General features: G+C 39.0%; 1 protein-coding gene across 2 annotated transcripts in view; it reads left to right on the forward strand.

Moving 5' to 3' along the window:
- Positions 1-27,209, forward strand: part of LOC114659429 (teashirt homolog 2) — a 178,600-nt gene that overhangs the window by 21,481 nt on the left and 129,910 nt on the right. The window lies entirely within an intron of this gene.

A 27,209-nucleotide genomic window follows, 5' to 3' on the forward strand; every position in this document is an offset into this window, starting at 1 on the left:
AACAGGCCTGAAAGTGTGGGGATCTCATCTGGTCACATTATATTGCTTGCTGTGCTCAACCAAACCAACACTTAAAGCTAACTCTTATCCCAGATTTATGGATCTGATTTGCCAACTTACCATACCTATTGCAGTGGCGGTCCTGGTCAGGACAGGAATGCTTATCAGCCTTTCATGGTACAGAACAAGAGCGAAGCTGTAGGATGACCTTTCAGAGTATCAGAGTATGCACTGGAGTGGTACTTTACACTGCCATAACAGTGCAAATAGGCTTTTACCACTGGAAGATACTAAGCCCAGTAACTGTGCCCAGAAGGGGCAAAACTAACCGAAAGGAAGTGGTGTGTATACTAAGGATAAAATTGTTAAATTCCTCTAGGACGTTAGAGAGCATGCATTCAAACAAGGCTGACTGATTATCTGTCTGATAAAAGTATGTTGCCAGGCATCCCTGGATCTAAATGTTCCAAGGACATAGAATTGAAGGATGGATGAAGAGTCCCTCAATCCAATAATTGTCAGCAGGGAGTACCACTATATTATAAGTTTTTACCTGGTAAACATATAGTGGACAGGCTACCTGATGGTTATCTAGCTAGCCCTTTAGATAACAAATGGGACTCTTGAGGATAGCTCAAGAGTGTCTCCCTTGCATTCATTGTATACCGTTCATACTGTTCACTATGGAGTCTAGATACTGTGCTTATGGAAGTTGTTGTAGTTGTAGAAAGAGTAAGAGTAGGAGTAGAAGCAGTAGGATTATTATTAGTATTAGCAGTAGTAGTAGTGGTAGTAGTGTCACCTTTGTAGAGTAGAGTGATATTCTTACTTGTATGCCTGACCAATATGCAACATGGTGCTCCTGTTCTGTGCCATGATAAACGAGTACAGTATTTATGAAAGTACATCACTTAATTTTATTTAGTAGAAAAATGCATATCAGTTTACCTGATATACTCCTTACTCCTCTTTCCAGACAACCTGTTTAGTCATGCTCCCAGATCCACAAACCTTGTCCCTGAAAAAGTAATGAGTGCGCATTAATAGCAATTGCACGGTAAGTTTTAAAGCCAGTACTAATGGCATTAAGGGATTCAGCATATTAAATGCTCTCCACTGGATCTTGTTTATTAATGCCCTTTGATTTTTGACTGTCACGTTTCCAGCTTGTTTCAGAAATTGTGTGTACTGATGGCTGAGATAGTGGTAACACTGTTGCTCTGCAGCAGGACTTTGTTATAATCAGGCTATTCAGGGAGTGCAATTAGCAAAACAGAGAGAGGGACATAAAGTGAGCAAAAGAGACTGAGAGAAAGAAAGCAGGCCGAGCCTGATTCAAGTTGGATAGCCTCTGTGTTTCTTTCAGTTCCCACAGTGCAGCCAAATGACACACACTTTCTTAGCTTGTTTCTGCTTCATAAGACAATAGTGTACCCCACAAGCCTTTGGCTTGGATTTTTAGCATACAAAATTGGCAAAAACATTCTGTGCCTATCAGTAGAAGAGGATATGGAAAAGCAAAGTCCGCAGTATGGCATTGAAAAAAACAAATTGATAATAAATAGCACTCTATCAAACTGGGATTTTTTAGATATTCAGGTATACAGATGGTATATAGTATTTGGGGTCAAGAACATTTTCTGAACTTGGCAGTCTACACTGTAGTGTCCAGTATTGGTCATCAGGCCATAGAAGTTAGAACAGTTTGGGCCAAGTGTAGCTTTATTATAACCCAGGCTTTATTACAGTATGTCTGCAGTCAATATCCACAATTAAAGGTACCTCAGAGTTTTCACTTTGCCAAGAAAAGGCAGTAGTAAAAATGAACAAAGCTTTGGAACATCCTACTTTTCCTTAGGTGAATCAGAAAGGGAATATACTTTTGCGCCTTTTTCAGCATAATTTTAGAATTATAGATCCAAGTCAAGTTATTAAAGATATGACAACCCATTTAATCAGCTATTAATTTCTGTTAATCCCATAGCCACCCCTACCCCATCCCAAAGTCTTCTCATTTGGTGACTTTTGTGGCATTGTGTCAGAACACTGCTTTGTCCCATCTACAATCTTATTTCTATAAGCTGTTTTTCTGTAATTACTGATCAACCCAATTGACTCTTTTCACATTTCTGTATTTTTTCTTCCGGGAGTTGTGGTGAAGGGGTAAACTCTCTTCCGGTTATTAAATGCAATGGCAGAATCACAAAAAAGAGCTTCTGTAGTGTTGAAATTGTAAACAAAAAACATCCTTGCCCGAGTTTCCTCAGCTTTCCCACTGATGAAACACAAAGAAGAAAATTGATCCAAGCAATCAAAAGAGATTAAGGAGCAAAATTTTTATACGCCATGGCAGCATATATGTTTGTAGCTGGCACTTCAGCTCTGATGAGTATATAACATTTAGGCACTGTCTGAAGACTGATGCTGCTGCAAGGCCTTTTAGTTGGAGCAAATCTGGTTTCCTACTGACACAGGAATTGGGTTTTGAAAGGGCAAATGCCCATCATAACGTTAATGTGTGAGAGCCTGTGCTGTTGGACAACAGCACACTAGGTCCAATCTGAATGGAAGAAGACTATGTGAGGGCACCTGTTCCAGACTAATAAACAACTAAATATAACTACAGTGTAATTAAATTATTTTGTTCTGAATAACAATGTAAACTATACATTTAAAACCACATCTAATAATACATGTTGATGACAGGAACTTAATAACTCATATACAATACACATGAAAAACTTTTGAAACAATATGAATATAAATGGTTGCTAGATAAACCTCAAATATGGTTAATTTTTAATTACAGTCACTTTACCTTGTTTATTTTATGTTATATTGACATCAGTCTCAACTGAGTAAGTTAATGTTAAATGTGAAAAAAGCATGTTAGCTGAAACTGTTAGCATACTAGATAAGAAAGTAAACAAACTTACCTAAGTACTTATCAAGGAATTTGTCTGTGAACATTATTTAGCCCTTGTCCAGTTTTAGTGCTCTTTTTATGTATTGGTTTTTAGCAGTACATCTTACACAATTATTGGAAGTGAAAGTAGAGAATTAGTATGAACAATATCCACTGCTGGCCTGTTAACAGGAATTAGTTTCAGTTTTTCTCAGCCTTTCTGGTGTCATGAAACACTTTTTTCCATGCAAGTATCTTCGCAAATCGAGCAGGATCATCAGAGTGATATGATGCGCCACAAAGTACTGCACGACCCACTCACAACCCAATAAAATTTATAAAACATAGCAAGTTGCAATCCACTGGTGGCAGCGTGCTATTCAAAAGTGGGTAGTGTACACAGTGGTTGACAAAAAGTGGGTAGGTTTTCATTTCGATGCATCACTTCTGAATTTTATGTAAAATCTTCAAATCCATAATATGGCTGTCCATTCATTGCTGAAGGGTGAATAAACCCCAAGTATGAGGCAGTAGTGTTATTGGCCTCCATTGGCTGTGGTTTTATCTCTCTTGTCTACCACCTGTAGTTTGCCAATGAGGAGATTCAATATAAGGCTGCAGATGATTCTCCATTGGCCTAAAAGTTTAATTGGAAAAAATGTATTAATGTTAATACAAGTTATTGCATGGCATCCTAATAAATTTCCCATTGGGATTAATAAAGTATCTATCTATCTATCTATCTATCTATCTATCTATCTATCTATCTATCTATCTATCTATCTATCTATCTATCTATCTATCTATCTATCTATCTATCTATCTATCTATCTATCTATCTATCTATCTATCTATCTATCTATCTATCTATCTATCTATCTATCTATCTATCTATCTATCTATCTATCTAAATACATTAGTGGACTGTGTGCTTGAACTAAGGGGGCACACTCATTTTGGTCAAAAATTACAGCTGAATTTGCCATTTTGTTCCTCAGATCTACATTGTACTCTTTTCTCTTCTCTCTCACTGTACTCTTCTCTCCTTCAGGCTCCATTTATAGCTTCTGCTCAAATGGTCTTTTGGTCATTTTGTACACTTTCCTCCTGTGCATTTTCACCCTAGTAGTGCTCTACACTTGCCACTTGACACGTTTTCTCACCTGCTTGATATTCTCACCGTAATGTGACTCTTAATGTTGCTGGCTCTGACAGTTTTGTTGTCCCTCCTTCTATCCCCAGGCTTTTGCACTGAATGGCTGACAGCAATATAAAATGTTTATTCTTGTTCTGTGTTCATATGAAACCAAGATGGATTTGCATTTAATTTTTACTGATGGCTTAGTGCTTACAAGGCTCCTTTGTCTTTGTATTCATGCAGGTATGACGTGGATGAAAGTGTAAATGCATTTATGTGGATAAATAGTTCAAGGCAAAATCATAAGATAACATGTAAAAAGTCATTCGGTTCTTCTATGGGTGATATGTGACACTGGAAGACTGCAATACTTTTTAATATTACTGCAATGTGAGCGAAATGTTGCATCGTCCAGATTCCATCCACGTAATCTGAACTAAGAGTTGTAGAGGGCCATAGTGTGGGTCACTGGATCACTGTGTCAGCAGCACTAACCCTTGCACCACTATACCTCTGAAATAATTTCCCTTTTTTTTCTGTGATGTAATTAGCGAGAATTGATATGGTTTATAAAGAATGTCAGGATTTTATTATGTTTTGTGCTCACTCACGGATATTTTTTTTACCATTTAAACTGGATTGCCTAATTATTACTTTTGTTATAATTTTTCGTGATGCCCAAATGGTGATAATGTAATTACAATTTCTGATTGAGGACAGTATTATTATACTAGTTTAATTTAATTTAATTTAGTTTGGTTGCAAAGTAAATACTTGTAAGTGTAAATAATTAAAAATTGTGCTGCCATTTAATGGCACAATGGAGAGTGCTGTTGCCTTACAGGTTTAATATCCCGGTTTGGACTCCTGTGCTGTACAGTTTACACCCTGATAACTAACTACAAAGAAGACACACAAAATCTAACACCAATTTTACGTCTACACACCCAAATGATAGAAATGCTGTATTTAGATACAATGTTTAATTTTACAGGAGCAGCACAGCAGTTGTCTGTGTGGATGAGCACATTCTTCCCTTATCTGGGGTGTCTTCATTTTCCTCCCACATCCCAAAGATTTGAGTGCTATTCTAAACTGGCCTTATGCATATATCTGTGACTAGGCTCTGTGATAAATTGTTATCCTATCCAGGCTTGGTTCCTGCCTTTCACCCAGTGCTGCTGGGATGCACCCCAGTGACCTTGGATTTTTATTAAAGGGTTGTTTTATATTATTAAATGTTATGTTATGTTATATGCTGCCATTACCCAATTTTCATGATTTTGTTTGCATAATTGGGCAATATCTTATTCTTTTTAGGACCACAAACTGTCCTGAAAAAACAAAAAAATGTGACAAAGAATAGCTTGGTGGTAGCACCATACTGTCAGTCTACTATTGTTATACACTTTACTTATTTCTTGCAATCTTTCCTTTAAACTACCAAAAAGAAGCAAAGCCTTAATTTAATTTGAAAAGTTGCTTATTAGCTGGACGGTTTGAGATGAGAGGCTAGCATCCAATTTGGAGTGGCTTGTCCACCTTTTACCAAGTGGGTGGTGGCTCAGGAGGTTTCCTGTATTTTCTGACTTTGCTGGTAAAGGATTCCTGTAATCTACACGTGGGTGTACTATTGTGTCACCAGCTGAATATGAGTGTAAATGTTTTACGAGTGACAGGACACATTAAATTACTGGCATTCTGACACATATTGAAAGAATCAGACAGTGCTCTGCTTGGAGTCACTTTTCAAGTGGCTGCTCATGAGTAGGTGGGGAGTTTCTCTTTTAAGAAAGCTGTGCGTGAAAATGTTTCCACTTGATAAAAGTCAAACGTCTGCTTGGTATTTCCTTTGGCTTTGCTTTACTGCTTGTGGAGATGCAGCTAGCAGAAACAAATGTCTGTGGCACACTAAGGACTTTCAGAAGAGTGTAAAAGGGAGCGTTCACTAGTGAAACAGATGCAGTCTCGATGCTGAAAGAACAAGTTGGTGACTTCCTTGGTATACATAATTCAATAATCTGCTTGCCAGTCTCTGCCAGTTATAAACCAGAACATTGTTTCTGAAAGAAGGCTTTTCATAAAATAGTTTGGAGGGTGGCATGAGGATAATCCAGATCCATTATAAATATAAAATTTTTAGAGGCATAGAATACATCAGCACATCTCTGTACCTACACAGCTTCTGCAGCTTGCCAGTTTCTGAGTCAGGACCTGCTGAGATACACCACTCGAAAATTCACCCAAAGCAATTAACTCAACAATGGCATGTGGCAGATGGTTTTGATTGGTTAAGTCTGGAACAAACCTGAAGGGCATAGGTTGATCTCCCAGTCTTCCGACTCTCTTTATAGCTTACAAATTATTTCTGTAAGTCCATGTTAGTTTTTCCTGGTAACTGGGCAATCATCTGCTTACATCATAAAGAGGTTACTTAGTGACTCTGAATTATCCCACTCAGAGCCCTGATGGACTGGTTTTCACTCCAGGGTTGGGTTCAAATTGTTGCCTGATGTTGCCCAGTGATGTAATGTAATGATGTTGCCCAGTGATGTAATGAAAGCAGCAGGTTCAGAAGATAAATGGACAGATGGGTGGATGGATGAATAGATGGATGAGTGGTTAAATTATTGCTTTCAATCACAGTAAGAAAACTGGGTAGAACATCAGTATGAACAGGAGAGGGAACATCAGGTATTGACAACTCCACTAGCACAGCTATACAGGGCAAAATGAGTCTAAATGTCTTAAAGTTAATCTTAGGACAGCTTTTTGGAAGAAATAAAAAATAAAAGAATTCCACTACACATTGGTTGGAGAGATTAACCCAACTACTGGTGAAATGACAATTGAGACTTCACTCAGTTCTGATATGCACCTGGTAGAATGGTCGCCAAGGCTACTTCACCCCATTTACCCAGGGTAAACAAGACTGGGTTGAATCCTTCTAGGTGAATCCTCAGGTCAAATTAGACATAAAGAAAGGGGAAGCTCTATCTCCTCAAAATTATAACACTTTGGGATCAACCTTTTCCACGACCATTCTAATTACTCTGTGAATGTAACAATGGCATTCGGAATAGAAGCATAACTTGCTTTATGTCTATCATCCTCTTTCCTAATTTTTTGAGAGCATTAATAAAATTAATATTTTAAAAAATTGGTGTTGTATGACACTACTACCTTCTGATGCAGTATGCCTGTCTCAAAGGACAAGATGGCACTGCAGACTCAGCGTCCATGAATTCCCAGCTGGGCGTACCTGTCTTCTTCATCTATAGGTACACTCAGAAAGACACGTCATTTGATTTGACCTGAGACTTTATTCTCTGAGAGAGAATTCCACACTTTGTTGTGTGTTGAACCCTCGGCAGAATGGGATCAAAGCCCTTCAAATTAGTTTTAAGCATGGCAGAGTGTCTTTTGGGCTTTTTCCTAAATAAATAACTTAATTTCTCATTTCCGTGGCCATTGGGACTCATTAAAAGCCAGCTTTTTCTGTTTCAAGGATAGAAACTAATCAATTCCAGTCTCTAATTTGTCTCAACAAGATTAATGTATGGGGGAACCAACATTACTTCAAACAGAAATGACCGTTTCTGGCCATAACTGCTGATTCTCTCTCTAGTGGAATAGATGTGCATCATTAGGCCAACAAGGGGATCATTAACTAAGAGTCCCTCCACCTTTTAAACTTGGGAACAGTGCTATCATCTTTCCAAAGTGGTAGAGTTTTGCTTCTATAAAAACGTTTTCTTCATTATTTCTTGTAACTGGAACATAAAACATTAACCTCTGCTCACCTACAGCTAAAAATGTAGAAAGTCAGTGACTGCAGTGGTAACATGGATGTACAATCCAATGAGGTTTGGATTATTGACCCCTCATCCCTGTTTTAGGGCAACCTAGGTGCAGACATTTTAGCCTAACAGTGTGTCAGCAGCTAATTTAGGAGACAACCTTCTTTTCTGAAGCACTTCATTCCATCACATCAAATCAATTCACTTTCAACTGCTTTTTCATGCTGAGTTGGAAACACCTGGCCACTCTATCCCCATCATCATTTTCCATTTCCTCCTGGAAAACTGCCAAATGCTGAAAGGCTCATGCCATTTCAGTTAGCTTCCCTCAAAAGAAGAGAAGTATCAGTTTTACTCCAAAGTCTTCCCATGTTGCCAAGAACCCAACATTACCATGCAAGTCTAGTCGAGTAACCTTATGCAAAAGCCTCATTTTTGGCTGCTTGTATTTGCACTGTCATTTGGTTTTTGTTCCTTATCCAGAACTTGTGACCATGGCTAAGGATGAGGATATAGACAGATATATAAATCAAGAACTTTGTCCAAGGACTTAGTTCTTCTTTGACTAACCTGGTTGAGTACACCATACTCTGATCATTTTTTATTTTATGCAGGTTCAATTGCATAGTTCCCTGCATGAAATTAATGTTCTACCCAGTTTTAGGTGTCAACATCTGTCTGGCTGTGAGGCAGACATTGAAATTTATGTGTTATTTGGCTCACTTAAAACTTTTCTTATGTACTTTTCAATTCCATTTTGCTTCTTTACCTTTAATTTTATACTGTAAGATATTTTGGAATTATTGATAAACAACAAACTAATGGCTTCATTTTTGTAGTCATAGAAAAAGAAAAATCAACAACATGTAATATTTTCAGAATGATGCTGCCTTTCTGCCCAGTGGAAGCCAGTTAGTCAATTTTGAAAAGTGCTCACACACTTCATTCCCCTTTATCTACCAACATTTTGAAGAGATTTTGAAACCGCCCCCCTTAACAAACGCATGGCCTTTCTGCTCGCCATTGACTCAAATTACTGCACATTGTATCATTTGACACATGCTGCCTTTCTGGTTGCTGCCAAGGTTTCTAATATGTTTTAAAGGCATTGACCATCTGTTTTGTCCCTTTTCAATGGAAAGTGTTGTGGAGAGGACGATATCTGCCATGTACACTTTGAGCTTATGCCTAATTCCTACCATTATGCAGTGTCGATTTGCATTATTCCAATGTTGAAGCTCAAAAGGCCATAGCCCTTCATTGTGATAACATACTACCTCATGGAACTCCTTGGGAAGTATACTAGCTGACATTTTGTTTTGGAAGCCAACACATAGGGCAGCACTGGTTAACTCTTATATGACAGTCACCTTAGAGAAGTCTTGTGACCATGAAGTCTGGTTGGAACTATCTGTTTTTGGTGTGCTACCTAAGCCTCCTGTAATATACACAATTTTTAAATCAGTTTCCGACACTAAAAGCTGTTCCTACCCAGACCCATCTCTGGTCATTCAAGCGTGCTTCTCTATCTTTGATTACAGTTCAAATTATGTCCCGACGTTAGGTCTTAGGTTCTAAATAGCACTAGGATGAGTATGATGTGAACCATCACAACCACTTATAAATTAACATAAACTCCTGACCCCTTTCTGTCTGAATTATACTGAGATATCTGGGATATTTTTACAGGGTTAACCCTATGCTTTCCAAGCTTCCCTTCTTGCACTGGCATCCAAATGGACCCTTATTGAGCAAGCAGGGGGGCACCTTTTCATTTAATTGGCTTTTGAATCTAGGCCTCCTCTTTGTCTTGCTGATTTTTTTTCTCTGGTGACAGTCATAATAGTTACACACTGTTTGGGTGAGAGGGGCTCTTACTCTCATTGTGCTGTTGTGGAAAGAACTGCAAGCATCTTAGATTTATGAATCATTGCTTCCTGTCTTTTCTCTCTGTCATATCAATCAGTAAGATTCATTGCCGTGTCATTAGCCGACCCGACCATATGTGGCCATGGCCGCATCTGGTTAAACTGTTGGCTCCCAGCCTCGTGTGCTGAATTTTAGGGAAGGCAGCTTCTGGTTTGCCTTCTTCAGGCGCAGTGCCTGTCTCTTTAGTCTGGTGATCTTTGGGGCTTTAGCCCCAGGACAGCCTGCAGCACTCACAGATGGCTGAAGGAACTTGATGTAGTTTATTTTGTTCCATGAGCCATTCCAGTCTCTCTTTTAGCCTATGTGTGTGAAAAGTAGTCCTGAGATGGTTGTGTAGTAAAAGCATATGCATGTTTGGATCAGCAGCATGGTAACTTGGGTGCAGTAACAGACATAGCCATCACCAAATGCTTCTGTTCTTTTTCTGTAAGGTGTGCCCTTGTATTGTTGCTTTATAGAGCAGGTTTGAACTCAGACTCAAGCCTGCACCCCACATGAAGTGGTGGGACAGATTCTCCATTTGCATAAGTGTCAAGAAAGGGTTGGAGTCTTTCCTTTAATGTGCCTTTACAGTCCCTATAAAAACTATTCACCCCCTAGGAATTGTTCACATTTTATTGTTATAACACCTTGAAACACAGTGGATTTAATTTAGCTCTTTTGGCATTGATCAACAGAGTAAGACTCTTTAATGTCAAATTAAAAACAGATCTCTGCAAGGTGGCCTAAATTAATTACCAATATAAAACACAAAATAATTAATTGAGTAAGTATTCCCCCTTTAAGCTATTTTCAAGTACATGTACCGTTGGCACCTATGACAGCCTTGAGTCTGTATGCACAGGTCTCTTTCAGCTTTTTATATCTGGACCCTGAAGTTTTTCCTCATTCTTCTTTGCAGAACTGTTCGAGCTATGTCATATTGCACGGTGATCATGAGTGAACAGCCTTTTTCAAATCCAGCCACAAACTCTCAACTGGATTAAAATTTGGACTTTGACTCAGTCACCCCAGGACATTAACATTGTTGTTTTAAGCCATTTCTTTGTAGCTTTGGCTTTAAGCTTGGGATCAGTGTCTTGCTGGAAAACAAATCTTCTACCAAGGATCAGGTTTCTAGATGACTGCATCAAGTTTTCCTCCCATAATTTTTTTTGCATCCATATTATACTCTGTCCTCACAAGCCTTCCAGGGTCTGTTGTAGAGAAGCATCCCCAAAACATAGTGCTGCATGGGGATGGTGTATTTTTGACAATGTGCAGTGTTTGAACATGGCATTTAGTCTGAAGGCCAGAAAGCTCCGTTTTCATCTCAGCAGACCATAGAAAGTTCTTCCAGTTCCATTCAGAGTCTCCCATGTACTTTCTGTCAAAATATCATGTGTGTTTTTTAACAGTGACTTTCTATTTGTCATTGTCCCATAAACCTGTGACTGGTGAAGTACCTGGGCTACAGTTGTTGAGTACACAGTCCCTCCATCCACTGCAGATTGCACCTCTCATCAGAGCTCTCATATGTCTCTTGGTGTCCTCATTCATTTGTCTTCTTCTTGCATGATTACTCAGTTTTAGTGGATGGCTTGCTATAGGCAGATTTACACTTTTCCATTTTTTTAAATGATTGATTTAACTGCACTCCAAGGGATTTTCAGCGACTTGGATATTTTCTTGTCTCTGTCCCCTGACTTATGCTTTTCAATCACCTTTTCACAAAGTTGCTTGCAAGGTGAAAACACCTTGACAACAGACAGGTGATTTCCACTGAATTAATTGTGTGACTTCTAAAAACCTTGTGATGTAGGTGGTGACCGCTTATGTGATCAACTACTAATTTTTTGGACTGCTTTATGAAGATCTGTTTCAACTTTGACATTAAAGAGTCTTTTTCAGTTGGTCAGTGTTGAGCAAACCAAATTAAATCCACTGTTATTCAGTGTTGTATAATAATAAGATGTGAAAACTTCCAAGGGGGTAATACTTTTTATAGGCACTGTATGTCCCCAGCCCTTACATCATGTGACTGTGGTATAAGAAGCATTGCCATGCGAAACACCCAGACAGGAAGGTCTTGACCTAGAACGCAGGTAAAGGTAAAACCTAAGTGGCAAACATTCCGTCTTTGATACTTAGCAAGTTTTGAGAATGTGTCTCAACTTTACATGCATCAGTAATAATTTTCATACATGACCATCTACTTGCACTGTGACTACCAAATTCATTGGATTGGATATAATCCTACCCCTAACCATACAGCTTGCTCAACTTGCAGCAATGTGGATGGTGCTCATGGGAACCCTGACCTTTTCCCTAAACCTAACCCACCTTCACTGTGTTTAATGCTTTCAGCTGCTATGACATCAGTGATGGAGTTTTATAGTTTATTTCTGGCTTTTCCTATCCCGTTTACTGATGTCCTTTTCAGGCATGGCTGACTCACACATGGAAATTTAACAGTCCATCTAACATTGAGGCAGAACTGGGAAAGCTTTTTTGTTTTCTCCTTTAGGGGGAGATACATTTTTTTGTTTGCTCAAATCTGAACTTTTGGACTAGTGAGATGAGGCTTTCTTCTGGAGACTTCAATGCGCCTCATATTCTTGGTGCATTCTGACTCTCCTTTTGATATGGAGTACTGAGATCAGAATGTATCATTTTATTAAGGTGAAGAATGAAGATTGGCAAGTCACTGGGAGCTTTGACAGTTGTCTTTATATACTGATAGGTAGTTTTGCTTTTGGTGGTCTGTTTATCTCTCTGAGCCATTTAATAATGTGAAGAGAGACACATGAAAGTGAATTAGTGGATCTCCCTTGTTTATCACTGCCATTATTGCACTAATTATAAGTGGTTTTGGAGGAATATGTTTTCAGTTGAAAATTTGAATTGGTGTTTTGGAGGAAGACTATGCTGAAGAAAGCGTTTACCACACTACCTCATGCCTCTTAGACATGCAGTATGCAGTACATGTTTATTATTAAGTATGGCTGAACAGGAAGCTTCAAGTACCATCAGAGTAGTGTGAAATCCAAACCAGCAAGAATTCATTTACTTGGCTTTTTTCAAAAGAAGTATAGCGAAGAGAAGGTGACTCTTGTAGCACTGATTTGAGATTGCAGAGACATTAGAAATGACCGCAATGATCCTGTCAACAGACATACATTCAGTTTAATTAAAGTGGACTTGAACTGAGAGGTTTAGTGCCCTCCACTGATTATCAGCAAAGTCATGAAAATGTCATCCATTGGTAAGAACCTGTATCGGACTCAAGGTGGTGTTCAAAAGGGAAAGTGCAATATTATATAATAATAATTGCGTTACCTCAGTGGCTTTGCAAACCGTATGTCTCAGAGGATACCCCTGGAATGATTCCCAACTCAGATCTTGAAATGAAATACGTGAGTTAATTAGTGATATGTAGTGGCTTTCTTGGCACACTGGTAAGTTTGGCATACACAGCATGAAACCACTATCTTAGTGCCATTCATAGTACTTTTATAAGGAGTTTGTGGCCCCAATACTTTGTTGGCTGGTGGCATAAGAATCTAGAAATATCTATATTTTGGAAAAAGAAACCTAATCTAATGTTCATGGGAGGCCAGACAGAGGCCTATCCCAACAGTACTGCTCACAAGGGAAGAAACAGTACAGGACAGTGTGGCAGTCCTTCGCAGGTGCATGTTAAAAAGGAAACACACTGCATATGATTAAAAAACACATTTGGATTTTTATTAAGTTTTCCACTTAAAAAGCAGGCATCTAGTCATTTCCCAAGGACAAAGTCTCTCAGTGCCTGCAATTAGTTCCTTAGCAACTGAGAAAGTGAGTGGCTTTCCTCTCACCCTCGTGACAATGAGCTAAATGAAAATACTGATCAGAAAGAAACGAAAAACACAAAAACAGTAATTATAGCAATTTTACACATTTTTATCTTTCCAAATATATTAAACCCCACTCTGTTTGTTAAAAAAATGTAAGCTCATAGAAGAAATTTTGTTACCTATAAAAGAACGGCTTAACAAATCTCTGTCCACAGTCACTTGACACACATTTGGATGATGTCACAGTAGGTTAAAAGTGCAGGCAGAACAGGGACTAACACGAGCCATTTAATCAATGGCAGCATATCTGCCATTTGCACAGCACCGAGTGAGCCCATCTTTGCATGTTTAACAGGTAAAGCGTTCCCAACTCCCCCCTTGAATGTCCATAGGTTTTCATTTCAGCTCTGCCCTCAGACACTTATATATTTGCATTGTAATCATGTGAATCTGAAGCATACTAGGAACAGTCTACAAGTAAAAAGAAAAAATGGAAACAGTTTTGAAAATAGCAACATGTCGGTCATGCAGCCCAAAAATGGCTTGTCAGTCCCTAGTCACCTGCCTTTTACAAAATATCATTAAGTCAACATTTGGAGGACACTACATTATTTCTAATCAATACAACTTAAGTGTGTGGTAACGTACTCCATGTGTCTGCTCTGTGTTTACAGAAACAAATTGAAACAACAAACATGAAATCTGTAGCACTTATTTTTATCTAACATAGTAATTACCTTTTAATATTGAACTTTACGGTACTGTCACCTCTTTTCACATTTTTCTATCTATCATTCCTCAGCCATACAATGGATACACCATCCTGCCATCCATCCATTTTCCAGACCCATTTTCTTCTTTGCAGGGTTTTGTGGAGCCAGAGCCTATCCAGATTGCATAAAGAGCAAGGCAGATGCCAGTTCGCTGCATGATGTACTCGTGCACAGAGCCACACACATCCGCATTAGAGCCTCTGACAAATATAAAGGGCTTGAGGAAATTACAGCATCGCAAGGAAAACCCACTTGGACATGAGGGGAAAGTGCCAGCTCCCCACAGAATGATAACCAAGTCCCTTGAGGTGTGCTACTGTGCCATCCAAGGACAGACCAGCCGACTGAAGTCACATGAATTCCACTTTGATGAGATAGGAATCTTAACTTGCATTTTCTGCTTGTGAAAATAGGTCTGATGTGCATTTTTATTTATTCATTATTCTAATTTATAAAATCAGATTTTCCGTTTAACATCATATACAGACCACCTTATGACTTGACCAGCGTTCTGCAAATAGAATTGCTGTATTTTTTGAACAACATTGGGGATGCACACTGGTCATTACTGTCTTATTTTGAAGGAGATTGTAACTTTTTGTCTTTTATTTGTTTTTGTATAGCTTTGTGTTGTGTGGAGTTGCTTTTTGATGTTGTTCTCCTCATTGCCAAAGCTATATGTTGCTATGGATGTATGCACTCTGTGTTACGTGGCATGAGACATCATGGCCGCCACCTTTATAAATTTAAGCCACACATTTGCACATTTTTTTATTATTGTTTTGCTAAAGAGAAACTTGTCGGCAGAAAGCAACTTAATCCAACAATCACTTTTTCTGGTTTTATGTTTAGTTTTTGAACTTTTTTCTTGTTGAGTGATTATGGGGTTTTTCCCAGCCCTTTTGTTTTGGTTGCCCTTATTTTCTCTTTCTATGAATGACTCTGTCTCTGGCACTCCTTAATCATTCTCTGTATTAAATCCCATTGATGGAAAGATCATGGCTACGAGTGATCCTTTCTTGGGTGCAAACTTGAGTCCTGCCCTTTGTGTGCAGGACATCAAACAGCTGTGTCAGAACTCCTTTCTCTCAAGTTACCTGCTGGCTTTTTCAACTTACCGTTTATTAACTTCTCTTCACTTGTATTCGGCTACATTAACTGTTGAGTCATACTTGGCTGTTATGCAAACTTCTGTCTGTCCAATGTTCTCTAGTTCTAAGTAAATGTTAACCCAATGTCTCTCTATATTTTCTGTCAATGACACCTCTTTGAGGGCGGCTTGGTGTGCAATGGGTGGTATTGCCACTTGACTGATCCAATGTCCTGGATTTGAATTCCATGCCTGGATATTCTCCCTGCTTCCACGAGGGATTTCCTCTAGTTATTCTAGTTTATTTCCCACATACTCCTAGACCTGTAATACTAGGGGAATATTGTTTGGATGTTGGAGTGAGTACTGTGATGAACTGCTACCCCGTGTATAAGTGTTTCCTGTCCTGTGCCTAGCGTTGCTGGGATGGGCTCTAGCCATCCACAACCTTGAACTGGATTTTATAATGTTAAATGGCTCTTCTTTGTGTTCATGGTCCTTACAATTTTGTCAGTGAATTTCTCTTATTTAGGTGTGTGTGTCTGTGTGTGCCGCTGTTCTTGTCTTTGATTTATGATGGACCGGAATTTTATCCATTGAGGATTCCTGCTTTACTCCCATTGTTGCTGTGGCTCCCACTGATCAGACAATGAGAAAGCTTCAATTGAACCAATCTAATGATAATCCATTTTCCACTAATAGGGATTTCATGAGAACATATGTTAGAAAATAAAACCTTTTTCTTTACAATTCATTCATCAATATGCTTTAACTTGGCTTCTTTGTACCCTGAACTTTTTTTTTTTTTTTACTATTGTTACATTTTCCTTTGTGTGCAGATTATTTGGCCAGCTAATCAGCTAATGGGTAAGAGTAAATCACTGAAATGTTGTAAAGGAGTGGCGGCTGTAATGGATAAACTGCTCTTCGTCTCTTATTGTAATATAACTCTCCTGAATGGCCAGAGCCCAGAAATCCTACCGCACACAATCCATCAGTTCAGCTTCTATGTCCTCTGGACAGACTGTGGAGATACTTCATCTCTCTCCGACTGAGCCACTGAGTAGAGTAGTGAGGGATGTGAGATTTTAGTATGTGTGCTGCATTAGTCCAATTGGTCTGGGATTTACTCAGGCACTGTTGTCTCTAGGTGTCTGGGCAGAAATGAGGCAGGTCTATTACTCTTATCAAGCTCTTCTGAACAGTGAAGTATGTTTGCATGTTCTTGGCATAGTAGAGTGCGGATGCCAACTTATGCACTGCACACCCATTCCTGTTCTCATGCCAAATTGGTTCACTGGTTTTAAACTAAAACAGTAACCAAGCTGTGCCAACATTGTAGAAATTTTGATGGAGAAATGTTGAATATATCTGAAGGTCAGATCATTCTGTGCAATATTACAAAATTGTACATGGTACAAAGTGTTGTATAAAAATAAAAAGAGTTAGAAAACCCTGAAACAACAACAAAAAAATAACTACATCAAGTCAAATTATTACAAACTGCACTACTTGGAGCTACTTTCCAAGATATACTATACATAAAAGTTGGGCTGTTTTAGGTGCAGTGGGCCTTCTGACAGAGGAATATTTCAAATCAACAGCTTAAAGTCACCATCACTATAATACAGTGAAACAAAAACTTGGTAACCACAATCCCACAGTGTGTCCCAGATCCCAGACTAAGGACTCAGCAATCTTAGCTGAGTCATTTTTGGTAAATGGACACTCATAAGAAACTTACTTTTACACAACAGCTTTGTCAGCTTTAACGGGAGGAGAAACTTTTTTCTCTTTTTAGCATACTTTCAATTTGACACGGCCGAATCTAGACCAATGAGTAAATGAAGTATAAGAGGTGGCGCGGTTAGTATTGCTGCCTTGTGGCTTCTGGATACTAGATTTAAATGCCAGCCTAGTCACTTCACTTTCACATTGCACCAGTGTAGGGTTTTTCACTGGTACTCCCACTGCTCAGTGAAATGATGCAATTGCCAATTTTAAGTTGATCAAAAGTGAGTGTTTGTGTCTCCTGTGATAGACTGGTTTTTGTGCCATGGATAGCTAGTGCCTTTTGCATAGCTAGGATATGGAACCCAATGACCCTCTGGGCAGTGTCTGTGTTGAGTTTGCAAGTCTTCCCCTTGTCCGGTACATGAATGTTCTTCATACATACATCTCTAAGATGTGCAGGTCAGATTAACTGACAACTCTAAACTGCCTCCATGTCAACGTGTGCTATACAGTGGACTAGTGCTCTGTCCATTGCTAATTCTTACGATTGTGCCCAGTGCTGCTTTTCTACTGAAATATTTTTTTGCAAATTTGCATTTATTTCATTAAATTGAGGCATCCTGTAAATAAAGAAGATAACTTCAGCTCCTGCAGCTGTCACACATAACATTATACACAAGTAATGCAGGCTTCAACCAATAATGTCTCCAACCATTAAGATATGTAAAAAACAGCCTGTTGCATCCAGCTTTGAACTGATGACCAGCAGGAAAGGTGTATAAGTGAGCCGTTTAAATGTATCACAGGGTTTGCATTACTGATTTCACGAAACAGAATCAAACATCCATGAGCACTGGGGCTATCCCTGGTCCTGATAAAGAAAGGTTCAGAAATTTTCCGTATAATGAGGTAACCATTAGGTCACAATGACAAATATGTCCACCTGTCTGTCATGATTTTCAAATCCATTTACACAAACTTATTAGTTCTGCTACAGCAGAGTGCCATCCACCTGACTTGGCCCCCTAGGAGGGATCAGCTGCCTGACCTTGGAGATCAACTGTGATCCAGGAGGTGTATTCAGCTAAGGGTTCAGAAACACTGGCTGTTGGCAATGATCTTGGTTTTTTCCTTTAATGGTGTACAGGGCCACACTCATGGCCTCACTAGGTTACCCCATCTAACAGTTCTCATTGCTGTCTTCCCAGTAACCCTCACAGTTTCTGTTTTTGGGTGTGTGCCCTGCAATGGCTTGGCATTCCATCCAGGGTTGGTTCATGTCCTGTACCTGATGCTCCCGTGTTAGGCACCAGCCCATGTGACCCTGACTTGGATTAAATCATGAATGAAAGGCTAGTAACTGTCCATAATTTGCTCTTGCTTATTGATTCTGCTAGAATGACCTGTGGCTATCCACAGTATCCAAAGTACTGCAGAAAACAAATTTAGAAAATGTGTTGCTGAATGTATGACAGGTGGAAGCTCTAGTGGAAGCTTCAGAACTAAATGGATGGAGTTCACCTTGTGGCTCTGACCATACTAGGATTCCTCAGCACCTTTCCCAGTCCCATGTAACTCCAGAATAAGTAACAATGGCCTGTTAAACTGATTTAGTGCAATGTGGGTGTCTACTGAAGACATACTTGTAGAGCCCAGAAGCTGGGTTCATCACACGGGTTCAGACTAAGCTCAGGCTTCATGATGGATTCCTTTTAAAGGCATCTCTTTGTAACTAATTTAACTTAGCACAGTGGCCGCAAGAAGTAAAACAAGGCAGCTGGGTTGTCTTGGGAAATAATAAAACAGTTTGGGTTCTTTTTTTACAAAATTTGCCTTGTAGGAGAACTAATATGTTCCTGTAATGTTCATGACCATCCGACATTTGTCTGTTAGTGGCTCATTTCTCGAGTGTCCTTTAATTTACATTGCAGGGTGAACATAAAGCAAGGTTTACACTCACTGTCGGTGATTAATGTTTTTGATTGCGATCACCTCTTATGTGTCAAGATTCAATGAATGAGTGAAACCAGGCATCCAGAGCAGATGGGCAACGCCATGCCGTGACGCAAACTCATGTATGACCAGGGCCAGCAAGACAGAAGGCCCACTTGCTTTGAAAGCAAAGGGACCATGGCAGCGTGGCTTAATGGACAGCTCCTCGGGCACCCTTTCTGATGTATGTGTGTGTCTCAGTGTTTGGGAAGTGACTTAGCTTTAGCAAGAAATTTTTCAGCTTGGCATGTTAAAGCGGCCATCTGTTTTGTTCAAGGTTTGCTGATGGATGGTGGAGTGGCTTGGGGCAAGTGAAGTCACATTTATGGGATTTATACCTGCTTATATAAAACAGCAAAGAGAAAAAAAAATGTAACAAAGCTGGAGCAGATGAGAAGTGTCCCAATGTAAATAGAAGCTATGGCAGTTCAGCCTTTCTAAGGGCTGCCAACCTGACGGTGCCGAGGCTCAACAAAAGGAACACTGTGCATTGAAATTTGCTACCGAATGCCGCAAAAGCCTCTACTCCCTCCTTGGCACCCCCTGAATGCTGGCCTTTAATAACTTACTGGTGTCTATGAACAAGTTACTTATTAGAGGGGCAAGCGAGAAGCCCCGAATGATGGCATGCGTGACTGACAGCAATCAATCATCTCCTCTTAGGCTAAGGCTAAGCAGGCAGCCGACTGAACATCTGAGCTGCTGGGGACACAGATTTCTTAAAACAGCAGACACCATCAAAGCAGGCTGCTGGAGGGAAACGCTGCAAGGGGCCTGGTGTGTTTCTGTGTCCCTAGCTGGCATTCCTGTTTTAAAAGCAGATATTGATTTAGGAGCAAAACATTTACACCGTTGAAGTTAGCATTGCATCTGCCATGCTGTCATTATGAGAAAAATACAAAGACAGGCTTGCTTAAGCTTTGGGGGAAGCTGATAATTGGTGAAATCTTTAAATGCACTTTTTTCTAATTTGTCTGTTTTATATGGATTTCTTTAGTGTGGCATTGAGTGACTGTGATCAGCATGTTTTTGATACTTGTAACAATAAAGAAAGGAGAGGTACATACAAGCTGGTTTTGGATTTTAAACTGACCCGGTGTGGGAAATGAGCGGGCCTTGCAATAACCTGGCATCCAATCAAAGTTGATTCCTATTTTGTTCTGATTTTGACATGATAAATTCAAGTCCAGTATGACCCTGAAGATGATTAAGCAAGTTAGGAAAGGAATGAATAAGGACAGGTGAAATGCAGAAATGTGCAATTTCTCTAACTTACCTCCCATTTCACAAGTTTATCTTCTGTGGTACTGAGAAGTGGTTGGGTGTATTGAGTGAACAGTCTATTGCAGTTACTGACAAAGTAACATAACGTGACATTATCCAAGCCACTCAATCCACATCAAGGGTCTTGGGGGTTAGAATCTATCCTGGTAGTACTGTGTGCAAGCATCTTTGAAAAGTAAATAAAATAAAAGAGAGACAGACGCAGACAGGTTTCTTGAGATTCTCCTTTGGAGAGGATGTCAGATACTATTCCCAGTGGTGGCCTGTACCCACGTTGTACCAGTGCTGCTGCAAGGGATTTATCAAGTTAAAAAAATTGTTGGATGGATGGGGAAAAATAAAATGCTTAAGAACCCAGTTTTCACTAGCATGATTCTTTTTATTTTGTCATATAAAGTGTGCTCTGTGAAGGACTGGAGTCCAAAGCTGGCATTTCCTGGCCCTCAGATCGATTAAACAAATTATAAAATTTATGGATATATAAATTATTCTGTTTTAAGTCCTTAAATGACCACCTTTTGTACCAGTTTTGTTGTATTAAAAGATTGGAATGCTCATTCAGCGAACAGCATGATTTAGACACTGACAAGGTGTCTTTGAAAAGTAGTAAAAGTAAAAAAGCTAAATGCAAATTGGTGCTTCCAAAGTGGTCTAGCATGGGTATGTGCCCGAGTGTGTACCCAGTAATACTGTCAGGATAGGCTCCTTCTTAATGTGACCCTGAATTAAGTGGACTGAAGAATGTTATGTTACATATACTATATATTTAAACAAACCAGTGCTCACTGAGTAATCAGCATGTGGTAGACATGGGCGAAGCATCCTTGAAAAATACAAAAGAGAAAGGGAGTAGACCTAAGCTAGTGACCCTAAAATGGTCCGGCTGTGGGCATGTGCATGAGTGTGCCCTGTGATGAGCTGGCATTGTGTCCAAGGTTGTTTCATGCTTTACTTGATGGTACTGGAGTAGGCTGAAAAAATCTGTGACCTCTAACTGGATTAAACAGGTTCATACAATGAATAGATGAGCAGATAAATTACGTATTAACTGCATCGGCCTGTTAAAGGAAACAAATAACTTGACAGTTTTTAAAGTGTAGCATGGGAAGGAATTCCACAGCTATTTACAACTCAAGTGACCTCAACCTTTTATCCATTTAGTGTCTTTGTTTTCCTATAATCAGCTTTTTTCAGGCCATGTAGCACCTTTTCACTTCCCTCATATCCTTATTCCTTTATTTATTTCTTAGTGGATAAAAATGAAAAAAGATGGAAAGAAAGAGAGAATGGAATTACGGTAAAAACTGTGATATCTGGTACTTAATAGATTGGTACATTCTGCTAACTGGCATTTCTTGAGATGGAGGATTGCATACTGCTCATAATACCTTTATTATCTATCTATCTATCTATCTATCTATCTATCGTTATCCAGTCCTAGTGGTAGGTATAACCTTGTACCATCTGTCACCTGTCTGTCTCCTTAAGTTGTAGAATTCACACTTTCTAATATATATTGATAAGTTATTAATGAATGCTTCTATATTATCTACCATATTGCCATGAAGTTCTCAAGTGCTGCCTACAGTAACATTCATGTCAAGTTCAGTCTGCCTGAATAGCCAGTGCACTCGTCTCCATCCTGACCAGGAAACGGCAGGTACTTGTAAGTGCCAACAAGAGACAGCTTCCTTCATCGATATGTTTCAGGGGTTCTGACATTTGCCTTTTTTGTTTATTCAAGTCTCCTCCTGCATGAAGAGATTAACTGGTGACTCAGTATGGGTGAGTGTGCCCTGTGATGGAATGGGTTATGTCCAGGTTGGGGTCCTGCATGATATTTCATTGCTGCCCACTTCAGCTCCTTGCAACACTGTAACAGAAAAAGCAAATGCAGAAAATGGATGAATGGATTACCCAGATGTTGACCAGGAGGCCTGAAGGTTCTCCTGCATTTCACCTCTAACCCACTTTTTTATTGAACACATTGCTTAATTATTTTCTTGTTTTCTCTAAACCTCCAGTAGATTTCAGAGGTGCCTGCGGTGTATAGTTTGCCTTTTGTCTCATGGGAGCTTTATTCATAGACCTGTAAAGCGACATATTGATGTACTATGTAAGAGACCATGGTGTTAGTAGTTTTTGTAAAGTGTTGACTTTTGCAGTTCAGGGATTGATGTTTCTAGCTGAAGTGCAAGTCACTAATTGTCATTTTCATTGAAAACTGCATAAAAGAAAATAACCTTGTCAAACCCACCTAATCAAATTCAAGGAAGTAGGTGTCTAGAGCAGCCTCAGGCACAAGGTAGGAAACAGTCACCAGTCTATCAGAGGACTTACCGGTATTTACAAACACACACATCTTTGGGATATGTAAGGAGATGCAGAGTATCTAGAGAAAAACCCGCTCAGAAACAGTCCTGGGATTAATTGAATGTATTTATAACCTTTTCCAAAATATATTGATAGCATTATATTTGTGTATCATGTCTTAGAGCTGCAGAATTATATTTGAGTGGAGTTAGCATGTTCTCCCAGTGTCTATGTGGGTTATTCTAATCTGTGCAGCACCAAATACTTAGCACATGCTCTGTGTATCTTGTTTGACCTCTTCAGTACATACCAGGTATTCCTCACTGTTTCCTCAATCAGACTCACATATACTAATATTTGGATACTTGAGCTGTTTGGGAATTGCAAGTAGATTGTGTAGTATGAAGGTATTACGTTTTTTCACTCAGACCTCAGGCTCAACATTACTGAATCTCTGATGACAGCTTGACTTATCCTTTAGGTGCATAGAGGAGAAAGCAGACCCCATCAGCACCATTCAGCAGGTGTAGGACCTGATATGACACCATATCTGTAAAACCTCGCAAGTACTAAGACTCATTTGTGATTCTGAGTGGAGCAGAGAAAATCGGACAGGAAGAAGTGCTGGAGCAAAATATGGACATCAGACAAAGAAAAAAACAGCAAGCAGGGCTGAAATGGAAGGCCTTTCCTCCTTGTTTGCTCCTACATTTTAAACGGGTTATGAACACCACCACTTAGATTACTAAACGTAGAGACCACGGTCCCTGAAGTTTTATCGAGAACTCTCAACAAAAAAGCAATGTATTAAAAATGACTAGCAGGGGACTGAAAATGCAAAATATCTGCCTTTTGAACAGCATTTGAAACCACAGAAGTGAGCCAATTTAAAGCTATACGTTATTAGCTTTACAGATTATGGATTTGTGCTTTTAAATTTATTTATTTTATAATTTTAATGGAAAAAAGCATTTCTCCAGCTATTACATTCACCTTTTATCAAGTGTTTAAATATCTCAGACTTCCTGTAAAAAGCCCCCCGGTGACACAAGGACTGCCTTCCATTTAACAGCATTCATTTACTGGCAATTCCAAATTTTCACTTGGTTTTTGTTACTCTTTTTTTTATATTTTTCATGGCAAGTATAAAATAATTATTACCTTTTTAAAGGAGGGAAAAGATACTATTCTCAAGGTTTATTTACTTGTCTCTTGTGGGCCTCATGTTGGAAAATCAAATTCTAAAAGGTCTCAAATCCATCAATATGCCCTTCTTCTAACAGACAATTTGTGCAGCTATAATATTTTTAAAAAGGCTGTCTGTCTGTGCCTATAACCTCTCTATCTATCTATCTATCTATCTATCTATCTATCTATCTATCTATCTATCTATCTATCTATCTATCTATCTATCTATCTATCTATCTATCTATCTATCTATCTATCTATCTATCTATCTATCTATCTATCTATCTATCTATCAGTTAGAACTTGTTAATTTGATTCTTATAAGGTTGGTCAGTGTCCATCCATTTCCTGAACCTCCTAATCCAGATAAAGGTTATAGGAAGCTTTTGCTTATGTTTGCAACAGTGGGCATAATTTAGGAAGCAACCCTAGATGGGGAAGACATTAAACTATTCTGGCTAAAATATAATATTTTCTCATAGAAAACTAAATTCTTAATTTTGTTGAACTGTCCTTTTTCACTTTAATATGCCTATTTTTTCGTGAAACCTAAATTATGCATTTCAGCAGGGTAGGGAGATCTCTTGTGCCTCTTTACAACCTGAGTTATAGCAAGTGCGTATTTGCTATGAAAAAAACACATAAAACAAAGGGATGATGGGGACAAAACACCATACAAAGTAAAAGGGACAAAAGAAAAGAAACACTGCTGTCTGTGTAGTGCTAGATTGATTGTAAAATTTTGAGTTTGGTACCGATACCAGCTATTCCAACTTTGTACTGGTACAAAAATGGTACCCAGCACCTCTGCTGCACTCCACTTAGAATAAGTGCCTTGAGCATGGGAAAGGCGCTATATAAATAAAATGTATTATTATTATTATTACTGAGGAGCAGCAGTTGTGTTTGGCAGGGTGGGAATGAGGTTAGAGATCTCCCTTGAATTTTGTGCTAATATACAAATTATGCTTCACAGAGCAGAGGTTGTGATTCAAGTATGAATTTTTCCACACTTATATATGACAGAGTTCAATGTGCCTGCATGCAACAATTTACATCCGGTACCAAAAACAGTATAAACCTGACATAATACCGTTTTAAAACTGAGGTATTTCAGTACTTTTTTGGTACTGGTATACCAGGCAGCACTATGTCTGTCATGGACTTTCTGTATGGGAGATCTTTGCCTATATGTGGGAGGCATAGCCCACTTGCCCACCTGAACAAACTCACATCTTTCAAACCTGCTTTTTCTCTCTTCTGTTGTGTATCAGACTCAAATCCTGTCACCTATGAAGCAGCTGTTCTCCCAGTGCTAGACTGGCTTGAGGTGCCTGTGAAAACCTCAAGGGTCACTTTCATCTGGGCCCCTGACTTCAAGGACTGGGGCGGTTTCTTCTTTGACTACAAGGTCACCAGACCAGAACTTTGCCCTAGCACTCCCTAATGTCAATGCAACCTTGATTTCTCTTTGTATACTATTTAAAGGGTCATGTGCGCGTGGCTGAGCTCTTACTGTCTGTCCTTTTAGAGGGGCGGCATAATATTATGCTTCAGTAGAGTTTTTATTTTAATTTTGCTTTCAATAACATGTTTGTGGTTATATTATTGTTTTTACACGGATACCCCATCTTGTGAACTTTTACTAGTGGTTGCCACCTTGGTTGCTGTCTAGTGACAACAGGAAGCTTGTGATGCGTGATGTCATCATTTCCACAGTATAAAGGTCAGCATCTTCCACTTTCAGGTTGTCTAAGGTTGTAGAAAATTGTCAAATGTGCAGCTGCATTTCTTTTGATTTCGGAGTTCATGAACTTTTGGCAATGTATCTTTTAATTGTGAGTTCTGTTTGGGGATTAGAGTTTGGTGCTTGACATTTTTCTGACACTTAACGAACAATTCAGGAAAGTGTGTTTACCACAAGTTTAGTTTAGCAATTAGAAATTTTCTTTCCCTTTATCATTTCATCTTTCAGCACTGATTCTCTTAAAAATGTATGCTGCTGCTTTGCATCTGTACTGCTGGTCCCCATTTTTCCAGCTTGGGACTTTGTGCTGCCTGCTTTATCGTGCTACAGAACTACTATGGCCTCTCCATCTGAGCCAGACCATCTTAATTTATGATATGATCAATGCGATGACTACCATGTTTTTTAGCCTGATTGCCCCCTTTTCTGTCTGTCTGATGCCCTCATGACAGCAGTTCTGGGTCACGCAGTACTTTTATGCACTCCCACTATTTCTGTGATTTCATTTCTCTCCCCAAAAGCCTCACTAAAATGTGCATCTCTGGAATACCACAATGATGTCTCTTCCCAGCTGGGAGCCCTTTACTATATGCTTATATGTACAGCATAATTAAAACAAACGGCACAAATCAATTTTCTTTAACACCCTCTTTCAATTTATTTACACTTCCATATGAAAATGTCCTTGAGTCATTTTGGATATCTCTTCCATTCTTTTATTTTTACGATATCATAGACCCATCATTGTATATTTAGACCTTTGTGCATGATTTGTATATTTGTAATACTTCTTTGTGTGGGGCGTTTCCATTTTAAGGCCTCTGAGAGAGCCTATGACATACAGTGTCATTTCCTGTTCTATTTAGATGACCAGCAGGTTAAGAATATGGACAATGACAGTAAGCATTAGTCAGCAGCACAGCTTTCTCCTTTTTTTCTTTTGGATTTATTTGTTTGGTGATCCAAGGAGACCAAGAGACAACCTTTTACACAGCCCTTCCCTGGAATCAGAGAGTGCATTAGCATTTTCAAACAGCTTCTTCCACTGAAAAAAACAATGGCAATAATCCGAGGAGACGACCTGGCACACAGTGAGTCCAGGAAATCCCCAGGAAGTAACTGGAGTGCTCACGGCCAAATCCTACATCTAATGTCTCCTCCCTATTTTACTAATTTTAATAGACTACATATACTGTATTTATAAATAAGAATGGATTTATTTAAAGTCCATTTTAGGCTACCATCTAAAGGCTTGTTGCACTCCTCTTTTAAATTCTCTTTTTCAGCATCTGCTAAAGCTGTATCTTTGTAGCAAGCTTCTGGCAATTAGTTTTTGTATCAGTAAAATATCTTGATTTAATTTGTACAATACAGATGTAGATGTAGATACTCCTTCTTCATGTCATGGACAGTGATTCTTCTTTTAATGTCTGCACCACTAACCCCCGTAATGCTTAAAACAATTAAGAAAGTAAAATGCACTAAAGTGTTATGTTGC

This window comes from Erpetoichthys calabaricus, chromosome 10, assembly GCF_900747795.2.
Source record: "Erpetoichthys calabaricus chromosome 10, fErpCal1.3, whole genome shotgun sequence".
NCBI lineage: Eukaryota > Metazoa > Chordata > Cladistia > Polypteriformes > Polypteridae > Erpetoichthys > Erpetoichthys calabaricus.